The 16,410-nt window shown below is 36.7% G+C and overlaps 1 long non-coding RNA gene across 8 annotated transcripts in view; it reads right to left on the reverse strand.

The window, feature by feature from the left end:
* Positions 1-201: 201 nt before the first annotated feature.
* The window catches only part of LOC138986448 (uncharacterized), a 190,538-nt gene continuing 174,329 nt past the window's right edge, over positions 202-16,410 (reverse strand). For all 8 annotated transcript variants that reach the window (XR_011463297.1, XR_011463296.1, XR_011463298.1 and 5 more), the window contains one exon: positions 202-3,141. This is a non-coding gene — a long non-coding RNA (uncharacterized lncRNA). The remainder of the gene's footprint in view (positions 3,142-16,410) is intronic.

The following is a 16,410-nucleotide window of genomic DNA, read 5'->3' on the forward strand; positions in this document are numbered from 1 at the left end:
GTTGTACACTCATGTGCTACCATATGTCCCAGGCATGCACCTGAGCTGTCTGCCTGAGCTGAGAACCCCAAGATCAGGCACCCACCACTACATCTGCCCACCCCCTATCAAGGGGAAAACAGCAAAGGCTGAGGAAAGGGGCAAAAGACAATTCTCCAAGACCACAATTGATGTATCTCCTAAACTTAGGTAAATATAGGTGAAATGGAGCAGAGGGACCACTCCCAGTTAAAAGAATGAGCATTTCCCTGAAAAAAATTAACAATAAAACAGGCCTCTTCAGTATAACAGACACAGAGTTCAAAAGGGAAATAATGAAAATATTGAAGGAATTAAGAAAGGCTCTCTACAGAAATGCAGAGTACTGTAAAAAGGAACCAGAAACTATAAAGAAGAACAAAGAAAAAATAGAAAACTCATTTTGCAGAGAAAAGCTCAACTAAGGCCAATGAAAATCAGAATGAACAATGGAGAAGAATGAATAAGTGACTTGGAATATAGAATAATGGAAATCATCCAATCAGAATAGCAGACAGAAGGCCAAACTGGGGGAAAAAAATGAAAGCAATATAAGAGACCCATGGGATAATATAAAGTGTGCCAAACTATGCATAATAAGGATTCCAGGAAAAGAAAGAGAAAGGGGGGGTCGAAAATATATTTGAAGAAATTATGCCTGAAAACTTACAAAACCTAAAGAAGGAAACAGAAATCCAGGTACAGGGAACACAGAAGATGGATGCTTGTTTATCCCAAACAATATAAACCCAAGCATATCTACACCAAGACATTTTAACTGAAATGGAAAAAGTTAAAGATGGGATTCTTAAGGAAGCAAGAGAAAAACAGTTAATTATAAAGGAACCCCCATAAGGATAACAGTTGATCTCACTACAGAAATGTTGCAGGCCAGAAGGAAGTGGAAAGATATATATTCAAAGTCCTGAAAGGGGAAAATCAACAATTAGGATACTCTACCCACTTAGAATAGGAGAGAGGAAGAATTTATCAGAGAAGCAAAAAATAAGAATATAGCAGTACTAAAGGCAATACTGGAAGTTCTCTAGAAAAGAAGTAAAAATCCATAGGAAAGGGAAAATCATAACTGGAAAATAAGTCAATACACAGATTTGGAAAAAAGAAAATGTGTAACAGTGATAACCACAATGAACAGCAAGAAAAAAAAAAAGATGTAAAAGAGGACATCAAAATCATGAAATTTGGGGGTAGACAGTAGGAAAATGTAGATTTTTTTCCCCCAGAATGTGTTTGAGCCTATTGAGACTACTAGTCTAAGGTAAGTAGATATAGAAAGGGGTTTACATATTTGACAGAGTAACCGCAAATCAAAAGCATACAATAGATTAAAAAAAAAGAACATAAGCATTATTTGAGAGAAAATCATCATGCCACAAAAGGAAAAATAGAAAAAGAAAGGAACAAAGAAGAAACATAGAATCAATGACAAAACAAGGTTTAAAATGGCAATAAATACATAACTATCAATAATTACATCAAATGTCAAGAGACTAAGTGCTCCAAAAGAAACAGAGTAGCAAATTGGGGGAAAATGTGAGCCTATGACACGCTGCCTACAAGAGACCCACTGTAGGGCAAAGGACACGCACAGATTGAGACTATGGAAAATATTTTATGCAAATAGAAATGATAACGCGGGTGTCACAATATCATATCTCAGAGAAAATAGACTTTAAAACAAAGGCGTGAAGAAAGATAAAGGAGGAATATATAATGATAAAAAGATAATATAGGATTCTCTACTCATCAACATATATACACCTAATATAGGAGCACCCAAATACGTATCAGACCTAAAGGAAGAAACTGACAGGAATATAATAGTAGGAGGCTTTAACACCCCACTCACATCAATGGAAAGATCTTCCAAACAGAATCAATAAGGCAACAGAAATATTAAATGATAAAATGGACTTGATATTTTCAGGACATTACATCAAAAAAAAAGAAAGAAAAATACACATTGTTTTCAAGTGCACATGGAACATTCACTAGGATTGACCACTTACTATCGCACAAACCAAGCTTCAACAATTTAAGAGTACAGAAATTATTTCAAGCATCATTTCTGACCACAGTGGAATAGAACTAGAAATTAACCACAGAAAGTGAAATGAAAAAAAAAAAAAATGATTACATGGAGACTAAACAACATGCTACCAAAAACCCAATGGGTCAATCAGTTCAGTTCAGTTGCTCAGTCGTGTCCAACTCCTTGTGACCCCATGAACTGCGGCTCACCAGGCCTCCCTGTCCATCACCAACTCCTGGAATTTGCTCAAACTCATGTCCATTGAATCAGTGATGCCATCCAACCGCCTCATTCTGTCGTTTTTGAGACTGCATCCAAGTACTGCATTTCGGACTCTTGTTGACCATGATGGCTACTCCATTTCTTCTAAGGGATTCCTGTGCACAGTAGTAGATAAAATGGTCATCTGAATTAAATTCACCAATTCCAGTCCATTTTAGTTTGCTGATTCCTAGAATGTCGATGTTCACTCTTGCCATCTCCTGTTTGATCACTTCCAATTTGCCTTGATTCATGGACCTAATATTCCAGGTTCCTCTGCAATATTGCTCTTTACAGCATTGAACCTTGCTTCTATCACCAGTCCCATCCACAACTGGGTGTTGTTTTTGCTTTGGCTCCATCCCTTCATTCTTTCTGGAGTTATTTCTCCACTGATCTCAAGTAGCATATTGGGCACCTACCGACCTGGGGAGTTCATCTTTAAGTGTCCTATCCTTTTGCCGTTTCATACTGTTCATGGGGTTCTCAAGGCAAGAATACTGAAGAGGCTTGCCATTCCCTTCTCCAGTGGACCACATTCTGTCAGAACTCTCCACCATGACCCGTTGTTCTTGGATGGCCTCACAAGGCATGGCTTAATTTCATTGAGTTGGACAAGGCTGTGGTCCGTGAATGGGTCAGTAATAAAGAGGAAATTAAAAATACCTTGATTGATTTGCATATATTGAACTATCCTTTTGAACTTGGGATGAATTCTACTTGGTTGTGGTGTATGATTTTTTTTATGTGCTGTTGGGTTCAGTTTGCTAATGTTTTGTTGAGAAACTTTGTAGTATTCTACATGGGATCTGAAACAGAGAAAAAAAGGGGGGAATATTAGGTAAAAACTGAGTAAATTTGCATGAAATAGCTTTAGTTAATAATGTATCATTTTTACATTGCTAATTCTAAAATATGTATTATAACAATGAAAGATTTTGTAAAACACGGAACTAGGTTGAGTATATGGAAAATTTCTGTACCACCTTTGCAATTTTCTGTAAATCAAGAATAGCTGTAAATTAAGAATTAATTAAAATTCAAGGTACTTGCCTAGTGGCTCAGTGGTAAAGAATCCACCTGCCAATGCAGGAGACACAGATTTTATCCCTGGTTCAGGAACATCCCATATGCCACAGGACAACTAAGCCCATGCACCACAACTACTGAGCCTATGCTCTAGAGTCTGGGAGCCACAACTAACAAAGCTTGAATGCTCTAGAGCCTGTGCTCCACAACAAGACAAGATGCCCCAATGAGAAGCCCATCCACCAGAGTAGCCCCCACTCTCCACAACTAGAGAAAAGCCTGCACAGCAACAAAGACCCAGCACACCCAAATAAAAAAAATCAAAAAGAAAAAATAAAGTTCAAAAAATAATTGATTCTCCATTAAAAAATTATTTACTAATTTATAGAATTGGTATCATAGCATCCATGTTGTCAGGCTATATTGCAATTAAGTTATATGTTAATAGGGTAAATAAAACATCTACCTAGAGGGTAAATAAAACATCTACCTATATTTTGCAATTAAAAATATATGGATCAAAGAAATCATAAGGGACAAATTAAAATACTTAATGTTTAAACATAATGAAAATACTACATATAAAAAGCACGATGAAAGCGTGGTTTGAGGGAAGTTTACAGCCTTAAATACGTATATTAGATGGCAGGGTGAAAATTAATCAGCTAGGTATCCAACCTACAAACATAGTAGGAACAACGAGGGAGGAGGGAGCAGAAGTAAGAAGGTATTAAAGGCAAAAGCATAAATTCATAAAATAGAAAATAAAGACAAAGAAGGTCAATAAAATTTCACATTTCTTTTAGAAAGCTAATAAAATAGACAAAAATGTGGGAGATTCATCAAGATGAAAAGGTACAGGGAAATAATATGAAAGGGAAAACAAAGATGAAAAGGGAGATTAAGAAGAGTAAGGAACAGTTTCAACAATTTATGTGAATAGGATTGAAAATTTAAAGGAAACTAAAGAATTCCTAGAAAAATGTAACTTAACAAAACCAATTCAAGAACAATATAGGAAATCTTGTATAGTCCCATAATATATTTAGTTATTAAAATCTTCCATGAAACCCAAGTAAATGCTTTCTACCAGAAATTAATTTCAAATAAAAATACATAGATAATATTGTATTATGCAAACACTAATCAAAAGAAAGTTGGAGAGTCTACATTAATATAAAAAATTAGACTTCAGAAGAAATACTCAAGATAAAGATAGACATTACATAATGATAAAGACGGCAATTTACCAAGAAGACATAACAATAACTGAAGCAAGAACTGAGAGAACTGCAAGGAGACAGACAAGCCCACAATTATATCTGGAGATTTCAATACTTTACTCTTACAGATTACTAGAGAAGCATCACACGTCCTGATCTCAAACTATACTACAAAGCTATAGTAATCAAAACAGTATGGTACTGGCACAAAAGCAGACATACAGATCAATGGAACAGAATAGAAAGGCCGGAAATAAATCCACACACTTACAGTCAATTAGTCTATGACAAAGAGGCAAGAACATACAAAGGGGAAAAGACAATCTTTTCAGCAAGTGGTACTGGGAAAACTGGACTGCTACATATAAAAGGTTGGAAATGGAACATTCTCTAACACCATATACAAAAATAAACTAAAAATGGTTTAAAGATCTAATTGTAAGACCAGAAACCATAGGACTCCTAGGGGAAAACATAGGCAGGACACTTTGACAAAAATCATAGCAGTATTTTTTGGATATATCTTCCCAGGCAAGGGAAGCAGAAACAAACAAATGGGACTGCATTAAACTAAAAAGCTGCACAGCAAAGGAAGCCATTGACAAAATGAAAAGGCAACCTACTAAATTTAGGAAGAAGATATTTACAAGTCATATCTAACAAGGGGTTAATATCTAAGATATATAAATAACACCTACGATTGAATGGTAAAAATCTCCCAATTCAAAAAACAGGCAGAGAATTTAAATAGACATATACACACACAAAAGAATGAAATCTTGTCATATGTGACATGGGTGGACCTTATGGGTATTATGCTAAGTGAGATAAGTCAGAGAGACAAAGACAAATATGAGTTCATTTATGTGGAATTAAAAAAAAAAAATGCTCAAAGACACAGAGAATGGACTGGTTATTGTTGGAGGGGAGGGGTTTGAGGGGTGAGCAAAATGGGTGAGGGGGGTCAAGAAATACAAATTTCCAGTCACAAGGCTTTTGGATATTATTTACAGTATGGTGATAATAGTCAATAATACTATATTTCATATTTTATAACTCAGTGACAGAGGGAATCTAGACTTATTGTGGTGATCATTTCACAGTGTATACAAATACTGAATCATTATGCTGTACAGCTGAAATTAATGTTGTCAGTTATACCTAGATGAAAAAAGTTAGACCATCCACTGGATCATCGAAAAAGCAAGTTCCAGAAAAATATCTATTTCTGCTTTATTATGCCAAAGCCTTTGACTGTGTGGATCACAATAAACTGGAAAATTCTTAAAGAGATGGGAATACCAGACCACCTGACCTGCCTCTTGAGAAACCTATATGCAGGTCAGGAAGCAACTGGACATGGAACATAGAACTGGACATGGAACATAGAACTGGACATGGAACAACAGACTGGTTCCAAATAGGAAAAGGAGTACGTCAAGGCTGTCTATTGTCACCCTGCTTATTTAACTTATATGCAGAGTACATCATGAGAAACGCTGGGCTGGAAGAAGCACAAGCTGGAATCAAGATTGCCAGGAGAAATATCAATAACCTCAGATATGCAAATAACACCACCCTTATGGCAGAAAGTGAAGAGGAACTAAAAAGCCTCTTGATGAAAGTGAAAGTGGAGAGTGAAAAAGTTAGCTTAAAGCTCAACATTCAGAAAACGAAGATCATGGCATCTGGTCCCATCACTTCATGGCAAATAGATGGGGAAACAGTGGAAATGGTGGCCGACTTTATTTTGGGGGGCTCCCAAATCACTGCAGATGGTAAAAGACGCTTACTCCTTGGAAGGAAAGTTATGACCAACCTAGACAGCATATTAAAAAGCAGAGACATTACTTTGCCAACAAGGGTCCATCTAGTCAAGGCTATGGTTTTTCCAGTAGTCATGTATGGATGTGAGAGTTGGACTGTGAAGAAAGCTGAGCACCGAAGAATTGATGCCTTTGAACTGTGGTGTTGGAGAAGACTCTTGAGAGTCCCTTGGACTGTAAGGAGATCCAACCAGTCCATCCTAAAGGAGATCAGTCCTGGGTGTTCATTGGAAGGACTGATGTTGAAGCTGAAACTCCAATACTTTGGTCACCCGATGCGAAGAGCTGACTCATTGGAAAAGACTCTGATGCTGGGAAAGATTGAGGGCAGGAGGAGAAGGGGACAACAGAGGATGAGATGGCTGGATGGCATCACCGACTCAATGGACATGAGTTTGGGTAAACTCTGGGAGTTGATGATGGACAAGGAGGCCTGGCGTGCTACAGTCCATGGGGTCGCAAAGAGTCGGACACAACTGAGTGACAGAACTGAACTGAAAAAAGTTTAACAGAACAGTTAGCTAGAAAGTTAATAAGACATAAACAGCACTAGAATCAACTTGTCTTAACTGACACTTGTAGAACACTATACACAATAGCAGTCAAATTCATATTCCTTGCAACTGTACATGGAATGTTGCCCAAGATAAACTATATCCTAATTCATAAAATAAACTAACAGACTGGTTTTGTTCACTTAGCAATATGAATTTAAAAGTTCTCCATGTTTCTTCATGGCTTGATAACATTTCTTTTTTATCCCTGAATAATGTTTCACTTTGTGAATGAACGACAGTTTATCCGTTCATCTATTAAAGAACATCTTGGTTCCTTCCAATTTTTGGCCATTATTAATAATGCCAATATAAACATTAATGTGTAGGTTTTGGTGTAGTTCTAAGTTTTCATTCATTTGGATAAATATCTAGAAATGTGATTGCTGGATGGCACAATAAGTCTATGTTTAATTTTGTAAGAAACTGCCAAACTCTTCCATTTTGCATTCCCATCAGCAATGAATAAGAGTTCCTCTTGCTCCACATCCTTGGCCACATCTGATATAGTCAGTATTTAGAATTTTAGCCATTCTAACAGGTATGTAGTGATACTGTTGTTTTAGTCTACAATTCTTTAATGACATAAGATGTTGAGCATCTTTTCATAAACTTATTCTCCATATGTAACTCTTCTATAGTGAAATGTCTGTTCATATTTTTGGCTATTTGAAAATCAGTTTATTTTCTTATTATTGAACTTTAAGAGTTTCTTCTATATTTTGGAGAACAGTTCTTTATAAGGTATATCTTTTGCAAATATTCTCTCCTAGTCTGAACCTTCTCAGTCTCTTGACAATGTCTTGCAGAGCAGAAAATTTTCATTTTAATGAAGTCCAATTTATCACTTCTTTCTTTAATGAATCATTCTTTTGATGCTGAATTTAAACAAGTCATTGTCAAACCCAAGGTCATTTAGATCTTCTTCTATGTTATATTCTAGAATTTTTATAGTTTTGCGTGTTATGTTTAGGTCTATGATCCATCTTAAGTAACAATTTTTGAAGCATGTAAGGTCTGTGTCTAGCTTCCAATCAAGGCTTGCCATATCAAACCTCAAATGACAGGTTGCCAGCGTTTTTCTGTACCCTAAAATTCCAAATTGAAAAGACTGAATCCCTAGCGAGTGTAGCCAAGAGTTTAAGGGCTCCTTTCCTTAACTCAGTCCCTATTGACAGGATAGATATTCTACTGCAGGTGTGTCTGTCAGACCTTGAATACTGGAATTCTGACTTCTCCCCCTTGTCCCAGCTTTCTTATATAGGTCAGAGGCTTCACAGAGGGAAATAATAAGTCTGTACTTCAATAGACTACCACTCCACCCAGTACCCATAGTAGTTTTTCAGAGTTTTCCTAGGGTTAGAGGCAATCCACAAGAAAGTGAGCATGAAATCTCCATGAGCAAATGACTATGTGAAACAGTGTACACAAGTCCAAGGACAGTCTGCAAATCATTAGTTCCTCTCAATTAAGAGCAAGAAGATAAACCATAGACAGCTAGTTCACCAGAGAGAACCACAGAAAGATATAGCTAAGAAGAGAGAGGCCTCCTTGAAGTAGAACAACTCCCAAAGACAGCCTTCAACAACTATCATTTCATGAATTTAACTGGATTAGATTAATGAGAAATTTATTCCTCAGAGCATTGTTTAAAACATTATGACAGTCATCTAGTAATTAGTGGCACCTAATAGGTGATGTATAATGATATATAAATCAGTTTAAAAGAGAGTTCAGAGAAAGAGATAATCAAAGAGAGCACTGCTAAAATTTGTGATCCCAAAGTGACTATATATATACTTGAAACTTTACCCTCTGAGGAGCAACATCAAAAGCTTCACAATTTAAGTAATAGACTTCTTTAAAATAGCCCATCAAAAACAACAACAACAACAATAGAAAAGAACAATAAAAAAGTCTTGGAGAGGGTTAGAGGTTAGAATCCAGTAACTGACATATTCCTTAATATGGCTAGTTTTTCAAAAATAAAAAATTATGAGACATCAAAAAAAAAAAAAAAAAAAAAGACCATGTGCCTCATAAACAGGAAATAAAGCAGATAACAAAAATTGCATGTGAGCAGGACTAGATGTCATATTTGACATCAGAGACTTCAAAGTAACCATTAGTTTAAAGAAATTTTGTTCAAAATATTAAAGGAAATGGGAGAAGAGCAAGATGGCAGCATAGGAAGACTCTGAGCTCACCTCCTCTCATGAAACACCAAATCTATGCCTACATATAGAACAATTCCTCCTGAAGAAGCCCTGAAGGCTGATTAAACAACTATTTCACATAAAGGACCACACAGAAAGAAGTAGGAAAGACATAGATATGGTATCCATGAGAACCCTACCCCCTTTCAGGATGAGATAGAGTAGGGAGGGATATAGCTGAGTGGCCTGAGCATACACCCATGTTAGGACACAAACACACACACAAAACACGAAAACAAAGAACCAAAAATTAAAAACAACAACAAAAAAACGTTTATAGGGAACCTAGATTATACAGGAAAAAACCCGTTTACTATTTTAGAGCTTCTGCCAAATGGGCAAGGAACTGCTGGAGCCCTCTCTGGGGTCAGAGGCACTGGTCTGTGCCATTGTTGAATCCCCCTGAACTACTCCCAGTCCACAGTGGCTCTAGCTCTAGCCCCAGCTATCCAACCAAGGTGACCTCTGGCTCAGTGTTCCCTAGGGACTTCCCCAGCCAGGGCTGCTCTAGCTGCAGCTGACCTGTTAAAGTCACTAGACACAAGCAGTCTATACATGGGACACTTAATAACAGGGCCACTTCTTCAAAACCAGGAGACTTAGATGTTTCACATAATTCACAGAAGCAGAAACAAAACTCAAAATGAAGAGACAGAAGAATATGTTCCAAGTGAAAGAACAGAATAAAACCCCAGAAGAAAATCCCAAAGAAATGGTAGTAAGTAATTTACCTGATATAGAGTTCAAGGAAATGATTATAAAGATGCTCACCAAACTTGGGAAAAGAATGGAGGAAATCAATGAAAAAATGTAATAAATATTTAGAAAATATAGAAAAGAACCAATCAGAAATGTAAATACAATAACTGATATAAAAATATACTGAACAGAATAAACAGCAGATTAGATGATGCAGAATAATGGAGTAGTGATCGGCAAGATAGAATAATGGAATTCACACAAAACAGCAAAAAGAAAAAAATTTTTAAATGAGATGAGTTTAAAGGACCTCTTGGATAACGTTGGACATATCAGCACGAACATTATAGGGGTCCTGGAAGGAGAAGAGAGAAAGGGGGGAAAAAAAAAAAACTATTTGATGAAATAATGGCTGAAAACTTCCCTAACCTGGGGAAAGAAACACATCCAGGTACAGGAAGAACAGACAGTCACAAAAAAGATGAATCCAAAGAGATTCACACCAAGATATGTTATAATTAAAATGGCAAAAGTTCCAGTTTCATCCACCTCATTAGAACTGATTCAAATGTATTCTTTTTAATGGCTGAGTAATACTCCATTGTGTATATGTACCACAGCTTTCTTATCCATTCATCTGCTGATGGACATCTAGGTTGCTTCCATGTCCTGGCTATTATAAACAGTGCTGCGATGAACATTGGGGTACACATGTCTCTTTCCCTTCTGGTTTCCTCAGTGTGTATGCCCAGCAGTGGGATTGCTGGATCATAAGGCAGTTCTATTTCCAGTTTTTTAAGGAATCTCCCACACTGTTCTCCATAGTGGCTGTACTAGTTTGCATTCCCACCAACAGTGTAAGAGGGTTCCCTTTTCTCCACACCTCTCCAGCATTTATTATTTGTAGACTTTTGGATTGCAGCCATTCTGACTGGTGTGAAATGGTACCTCATAGTGGTTTTGATTTGCATTTCTGATAATGAGTGATGTTGAGCATCTTTTCATGTGTTTGTTAGCCATCTGTATGTCTTCTTTGGAGAAATGTCTATTTAGATCTTTGGCCCATTTTTTGATTGGGTCATTTATTTTTCTGGAGTTGAGCTGCTATTATACAGAGTGAAGTAAGCCAGAAGGAAAAACACCAATACAGTATACTAATGCATATATATGGAATTTAGAAAGATGGTAACGATAACCCTGTATACGAGACAGCAAAAGAGACACTGACGTATAGAACAGTCTTATGGACTCTGTGGGAGAGGGAGAGGGTGGGAAGATTTGGGAGAATGGCATTGAAACATGTAAAATATCATGTATGAAACGAGATGCCAGTCCAGGTTCAATGCACGATACTGGATGCTTGGGGCTGGTGCACTGGGACGACCCAGAGGGATGGTGTGGGGAGGGAGGTGGGAGGGGGTTCAGGATGGGGAACACATGTATACCCGTGGTGGATTCATTTTCTAAAATTATTAAAGAAAAAAAATAAATAAATAAAATGGCAAAAGTTAATGGGAAAATCTTAAGAGAAGCAAGAGAAAAACAACTAATCACATACAAGAAAAATGCCATAAGATTATCTGCTGATTTCTTAGCTGAAACTTTACAGGCCATAACGGGGTAACAGGATATAGAATGATGAAAGGAAAAAACTCACGATCTAGCAAGTTTATCATTCATAACTGAAGGACAGACAGATAGTTTCCCAGACAAGCAAAAAATAAAGGTGTTCATTACCACCAAACTGGCCTTACAAAAAATGTTAAAGGGTCATGTTTGGCAGAAAAAGGCCACAACTAGAAAAAAGAATATGAAAGAAAAATCTCACTGGTAAAGGCAAATGTATAAACAAATATTTAAATTTCTGATGATTTACTTAACAATAAGTAGTTAAGAGATACACAAAATAAAGACTGGTAAAAATATGACACCAAAAGTGTGTATGTGTTGGGGGGAGGGAAAGTGTAGTGCTTTTAGAATACTTTTAACTTAAGTGACTATCAGCTTAAATACACAGATATATGTAAAGGTCATTATATATGAACCTCATGATAACCACAAACTAAAAACCTACAATGAATAACAAAAAATAATGAGAAAAGAATCCAAATATAACACTGAGGAATCCATCAAAGTAGAAGGAAAGAAACTGACAAAAAAGATAAAACAACAAAAAACACAATGAAAATTAACAAAATGGCAATAGTGCATATCTATTATCATTTTATCTACTTTATTTATTTATTGGGCCACATCATGTAACACGTGGAACTTTCCCAGTCATGGATCGAAACCCTGTCCCCTGGATTGGAGGGGCAGAGTCTTAACCACTGGACCAACAGGGAAGTCAATTATCACTGTAAATGTCTATGGACTAACTGCCCTAATCAAAACATATAGGGTGGCTGACTAGGTAAGTTAAAAAACAGAAGACAGAAACTGAGACCCATCTACATGCAGCCTATAAGAGGCACATCTTATATCTAAAGACATGCATAGATTGAAAGTGAAGGGATGGAAAAAAGTTCCATGTAAATGGAAAACAAAAGAAAGCTGGGGTAGCAATACTCTGTATCACACAAAATAGACTTTAAAACAAAGACTGTAATAAAATACAAGGAAGAACATTACAGAATGAAAAAAAGGGTTAATCCAACAAGAGGACACAAAATTTATAAACATTTATGCACCTAATATAGGAGCACCTAAATAGATAAAACAAATATTAACAGAAATAAAGGGAGCAATAGATAGCTATACAATAATAGTAGGGGATGTTAATACCCCACTTAGATTAATGGATAGGTCACACAGGAAGAAAATAAATACGGAAACACGGCCTTAAAAAACACATTAGACTATATAGACTTAATAGATATATATAGAAAACTCGATCCAAAAACAGCAGAACACACTTTTCAAGTGCACAAGGAATACTCTCCAGGATAGACTGCATGGTTAGACTACAAAACAAGTCTCAATAAATATAAAAAGTTTGAAATCAAGTCAAGCATCTTTTCCAATCACAATAGCATGAAACTAGAACTCAGTTGCAAGAAGGAAACTAGGAAGTATACAAACATGTGGAGATTAAGCAACATACTACTCAACAATCACTCAATCAATGAAGAAATCAAAGAGGAAATAAAAAATTACCTTGGGACAAATGAATACGGAAATATAACTTTCCAAAACCCATGGGATGAGGCAAAAGTAATTCTAAGAGGGCAGTTCATAGTGATATAGGTACACCTCAAATAATAAGAAAAATCTGAAGCAAAAACTCTAAATGTATATTTAAAGAAACTAGAAAAAATAAACCAACCCCAAGGTTAGTGGAATAAAGCAAATCATAAAGATCAGAGCAGAAATAAATGAAATGGAGAAAAAACCCACAATAGAACACATAAATGAAACTAAAAGTTAGTTCTTTGAAAAGATGAAATTGATACAACACAAAACATGTATAATATCATGTAAGAAACGAATCGCCAGTCCAGGTTCGATGCAGGATACAGGAAACTTGGGGCTTGTGCACTGGGATGACCCAGAGGAATGGTATGAGGAGGGAGGTGGGAGGGGGGTTCAGGATGGGGAACACATGTACACCCGTGGCGGATGCATGTTGATGTATGGCAAAACCAATACAATATTGTAAAGCAAAAAAAAATAATAATAAATAAATAAATTGATACAACATTAGCCAGACTCACCAGGAAAAAGTGTCCAAATAAATCAGAAATGAAAGAGGAGAAATTACAATACCACAGAAATACAAAGGATAAGAGAATGCTATGAATAATTATATATCAACAAATTAGACAGCCTAGGAGAAATGGATAAATTCCTAGAAACATATAGTCTTTCAATACTGAATCAGAAATAAATAGAAAATGAATAAACTGGTTACTAGTAAAGAAATTGAATCGGTAATGGAAAAAATCCCCTAAAACAAAAATCCAGGTCCAAATGGCTTCCCAGGTAAATTCTGTCAAACATAGTTCATGTACAATATTATATAAATTTCAAGTGTAGAATACAGTGATTCACAGTTTTTAAAGGTTACACTACATTTATACTTATTATAAAATATTGGCTAAATTATTGCATGTAATATATTGCCTGTTGTACAATATATCCTTGTAGCTTATATTTTATATTCATAGTAGTTTCTAACCTCAATTCCCTATCCAAATTTTGCCCCTCCCCTTTCCATCTCCCCACTGGTACTACTACTTCATTCTCTGTATCTGTGAGTCTGCTTCTTTTTTGTTATTTTCACTAGTTTGTTGTATTCTTTTTGATTTCATATATAAGTGATATCGTACAGTATTTGTCTTCCTCTGATTTGTTTCACTTAGTGTAATACCATCCAAGCCCATCCACGTTGTTGTAAATGGCAAAATTTTTTATGGCTGAGCTGTATTCCTCTGTGTTTGTGTGTGTGTGTGTAAGGTTTCCCTGGTGGTTTAGATGGTAAAGAGCCTGCCTGCAATACAGGAGGCCTGGACTCAATCTCTGGGTCAGGAAGATACACGGGAGAAAGGAATGGCTACCCATTCCAGTATTATTGCCTGACAAAATCCACGGACAGAGCAGCCTGGCAGGCTACAGTCCATGGGGGTCACAAAGAGTCATACATGACTGAGTGACTAACACTTTCACTTTTCCACTTTATATATATATAGACAGAGTGCCTGAACAACTATGGATGGAGGTTCGTGACAATGAACAGGAGGCAGTAATCAAAACAATCTTCAAGAAAAAGAAATGCAAAAAGGCAAAATGGTTGTCTGTGGAGGCCTAAAAAATGGCTGAGAAAAGAAGAGCAGTGAAAGACAAAGGAGAAAAGAAAGATATACCCATCTGAATGCAGAGTTCCAAAGAATAGCAAGGAGAGATAAGAAAGCCTAACTCAGAGATCAATGCAAAGAAATAGAGGAAAACAATAGAATGGGAAAAACAAGAGGTCTCTTCAAGAAAATTAGAGATACCAAGGGAATATTTCATGCAAAGATGGTCACAATAAAGGACAGAAATGTTATGGACCTAACAGAAGCAGAAGATATTAAGAAGAGGCGGCAAGAAAACACAGAAGAACTATACAAAAAAGATCTTAATGACCCAGATAATCACGATGGTGTGATCACTCACCTAGAGCCAGACATCCTGGAATGTGAAGTCAAGTGGGCCTTAGGAAGCATCACTAAGTACAAAGTTAGTGGAGGTAATGAAATTCCAGCTGAGCCATTTCAAATCATAAAAGATGATGATGTGAAAGTGCTGCACTTAATATGCCAGCAAATTTGGAAAACTCAGCAGTGGCCACAGGACTGGAAAAGGTCAGTTTTCATTCCAATCCCAAAGAAAGGCAATACCAAAGAATGTTTCAACACAATTGCACTCATTTCACACACTAGCAAAGTAATTATCAAAATTCTCCAAGCTAGGTTTCAACAGTATGTGAACCGAAAACTTCCAGATGCACAAGCTGGATTAAGAAAAGGCAGAGGAACCAGAGATCAAATTGCCAGCATCCACTGGATCATAGAAAAAGCAAGAGAATTCCAGAAAAGCATCTACTTCTGCTTTATTGACTATGCCAAAGCCTTTGATTGTGTGGATCACAGCAAACTGTGAAAAATTCTTAAGAGATGGGAATACCAGGCCACCTTACCTGCCTCCTGAGAAATCTGTAAGCAAGTCAAAAAGCAACAGTTAGAACTAGACATGGAACAATGGACTAGTTCCAAACTGGGAAAGGAGTATGTCAAGGCTGTATATTGTCACCCTGCTTAGTTAACTTATATTTCATGCAAGATGCCGGGCTGCATGAAACACAAGCTGGAATTAAGATTCTCAGGAAAAATATCAGTAATCTCAGATATGCAGATGACATCACCCTTATGGCAGAAAGTGAAGAGGAACTTAAGAGGCTCAGGATAAAAGTGAAAGAGGAGAGTGAAAAGACTGGCTTAATAATACTCAACATTCAAAAACCTAAGATCATGGCATCTGGTCCCATCACTTCATGGCAAATAGATGGAGAAATAAAGGAAACAGTGACAGACTTTATTTTCTTGGGCTCCAAAATCACTGCAGATGGTGACTGTAGCCATGAAATTAAAAGGCGCTTGATCCTTAGAAGAAAAGCTATGACCAACCTAGATAGCATATTAAAAAGTAGAGACATTACTTTGCTGACAAAGGTCCATATAGTCAAAGTTATGGTCTTCCAAGTGGTCAAAAACCGTTGTGAGAGCTAGACTGTAAAGAAGGCAGAGCACCCAAGAATCAATGCCTTTGAACTGTGGTGCTGGAGAAGACTCTTGAGAGTCCATTGGACTGCAAGGAGATCAAACCAGTCAATCCAAAACAAACCAGTCCTGAATATTCATTGGAAGGACTGATGCTGAAGCTGAAGGACTAAATACTTTGGCCACGTGATGCAAAGAACTGACTCACTGGAAAAGACCCTGATGCTGGGAATAATTGAAGGCAGGAGGAGAAGGGGACAAGAGAGGATGAGAT

Source organism: Bos mutus, chromosome X (genome assembly GCF_027580195.1).
Source record: "Bos mutus isolate GX-2022 chromosome X, NWIPB_WYAK_1.1, whole genome shotgun sequence".
Taxonomy (NCBI): Eukaryota; Metazoa; Chordata; class Mammalia; order Artiodactyla; family Bovidae; genus Bos; species Bos mutus.